Genomic DNA, 3,020 nt, shown 5'->3' on the forward strand with positions numbered 1-3,020 from the left:
TAGGCACATGCAAGCAAAATACTATATATCTAAAGATTTTTAAAGTTAGAAAAAAGAAAGATTGAAATTCTCTACAGTGATGTCCTGACCCTAAGACAGACAGCAAGCCAGGGCTAGTTAAAATGGGCTCCTTCTTACGTTTCTTGGAAGCAGCTGTGGCCTTCTGCCTTGCTACCCTGCTCAGAGCAAAAGCAGCTTTGCTCTGAGAGTAACAGAGATCATCATAACCGTTCATCCAGGAACACTGTATAGAGGGCTGTTAGGTGACTTTTCCTTGAAGTTTTCTGGTTTTGTGTTCTCTATCTTTTGTGTCTGTGAGATATATGGTGTTGGTACAGTTATCTTTTAGATCAAACATCAAGATTGACAATCAGCTTTTCACAGTGTCATCTACTTGATTTTCAAGTAAAACCTTATGGTAAAATATGAACATGCCAGAGACATTTCTTTCCATCATTTGTCTAATTTAAATATGTTCATACAAGACTTTGTGGTAAGAATGTCCCTAAATATCTGTTTTTACATTGTAATCATGTTCACTAGTGGATTTGTTATTTTATCATGCTTAAGGAAAGGGAGAATATTACATGAGCATGTTCAGACATCCTAAGTAAAATCCCCATTCTTCCTTTGTTGAGGAAAAACACTATTTTGAAAATAACTCCAGGGCACTTTGTGCCTCCTGCAAGCAATAATTTTTTCTCATTTCTTTTGTCTTGGCTGTTATAATGGCTATTTTTGGTAGTCCAACTGACTACCTCTGGAATTAACTAATACACAATGAATTAATTATACCTGAAAGAGATTTTTCTTAAAGGTTTTGTTTTTTGTTTTTGTTTTAAAGCCAGGGTTTCACATTTATTTCAATGGTTCAGAAAATATATATGCACATATATACACATACATACATGTCATATATACATATGTGGAGATTAAGACACAAAGAAAGCATAATAAAACATTAAAATTGAGAATCGATGAACAGAATGTGGAAAAGTTCATTGTATTGCCTCACCACCTTTCTATAGCTTTTGGATTTTAAGCATACACACACATTCAGCAATCACACAAAGCTAACCTACACTGTCCACAAGTAGAACCACTGGCAGCAAAGTGAGAATTCAGAGCAATGTAATAGCTTACATGGAAGAGCATCACTGGAGCGTCTGACACTGCGAGTATCTCCATTGAGTATGAAGGCTAATTTCCTTCCAGTTATTAATTATATACTCCACACATTTTTTCTGAGTATGTATTTCCAAACTGGAAAAGGTAAAAACAATGGACTGGCATATATAAAAATATTTTGAAGGAAGATCATTATACCTGATTTTATGTGCGTTTGTGTATAAAAATAAATGGTTTTGCTTTGTAAGATATGAGGGGGCTTTTGCTAAGGAAGTTACACACATGAGGTCAGGTTATAAAAATGTACTCACTATGAGTTAATCATCTTAATTTTCCAAGAGATAGTTCTGTACAACCAGCAATTCTCAACACCGAATAGTTTGACATTAGATAATATGCTTTTCTAAACAATTTCCATAGATTGTACAACAGACCACAGGAAGTTTCCATACATATTCTGTATATGCAGCTCAAGTTTTATTGTGAAAACCTGAAAGTTTCTGTTATTCGAATGTTATAAATAATTTATACTGCTCATGCTTCAGCTCTGCCTGTTTTGGACAGCCTTTTCGGACTTCCACATTGGATGTCTCTGTGTCTGCCAACCCTCTGCAGTCACCTCGGTGCTGTCAGGTCACCTAAGAGTCCCCATCTTCCCCATCTGAGTCAGTGCCAGTGTCTAAATCCTCGTCACTGTCTTCCTCCCCTCTGCAGCTTCGTCTACAGGTAGAACCTTGATTTTCAGTATTTTCTGAAATTTCTGGTTCTTTATTAAAGGGAATAACAATGTCTTCTTTCGTTCCACATTTTGCTCAAACTTAAAGCTCACAGGCACATGGTCTACATATTATGTGATAAGAGTCCTTTACTGTCGTCTGTAAACATTTAACACACTTCTTAGGCTTTGACAGTGGTTTGTATTTGCTGTATTTTACACGCCACTCGAGAACTTCTTTGCATCGCTGACATACTCCATCATGAAGTTTTGCATTAATTTTCTTGGTCTGAGCACACTTATCAAACTTGTCATTTTTGAAGGTGAACATATTCTGGTGTTTCTGAGGCCTGGAGCGAGCCACGTTGCCTTTCTGGGAACTCATCACCAAATCACAAGCCTACTTAAAGGTTTTGAAACGGGAAACTCTTCCATTAATCTGGATAGTTTGAGATAATTGGTCCCACCTTTAGCTGCTTGGTGGCCATGTACACTTTTAACACCATGACTCAGGAGCAAGAGGTGTGGTACCCTCATCCCTTATTATCAAAGGGTGAGAAGAAATTTCCTAGCAGAATGTTTTCTCAGGAAGATAGTGACCTTCCCCTCTCCCACCTGCAAGATTTCAAGCAGAAGGTCACTTAGGTCAGCCCAGCCATCCACCTGGTACAGGCTGTTAAAGATGGCCTAACGCAAGAACAGTTTCCTTGCTCTAAGAACAAGGAGAAAGCTGACATAACAGAATGGGAGGGAGCAAAACTCCTTGTACCCATGCCAAAGCAGCATCAAAGATTCTCTTTGTAGTTATGCCTTTAAAAGCTTACCCCACAGAGGAGATACAACTCCTCTCTACCTTGCTGTAAGGGGATGGAGATGAGTTCCAAACATGCTTGCATTATGCTGACTAAACCTTGCTTATTATAGTCTGGGCCTCTCTGGTGGTCTATCTCTCTGGGGGTCATAATCTGGTCACAACAAAAGGCACTGGGATTTTTTGAGTTTGAGACCAGTCTGGCCTACCGAACGAGTTCCACACCTACACAGAAAAATCCTGTCTTGAAATCACCAAAACAAGAAAATCTGAATCAAACAAGACTATGATCTAACTTTAACCTTCTCACCTTCTGGTAGCAGCAATTACATAGAAAGTATATTGAAGCAGAAAAGTCTCTTTTTT

General features: G+C 38.2%; 1 pseudogene; it reads right to left on the bottom strand.

Moving 5' to 3' along the window:
• Positions 1–1,766: 1,766 nt before the first annotated feature.
• On the bottom strand, positions 1,767–2,228 carry LOC130867127 (uncharacterized protein C9orf85 homolog; annotated as a pseudogene).
• Between the last annotated feature and the right edge of the window lie 792 nt (positions 2,229–3,020).

The sequence above is a fragment of the Chionomys nivalis genome, chromosome 26 (assembly GCF_950005125.1).
Source record: "Chionomys nivalis chromosome 26, mChiNiv1.1, whole genome shotgun sequence".
Taxonomy (NCBI): Eukaryota; Metazoa; Chordata; class Mammalia; order Rodentia; family Cricetidae; genus Chionomys; species Chionomys nivalis.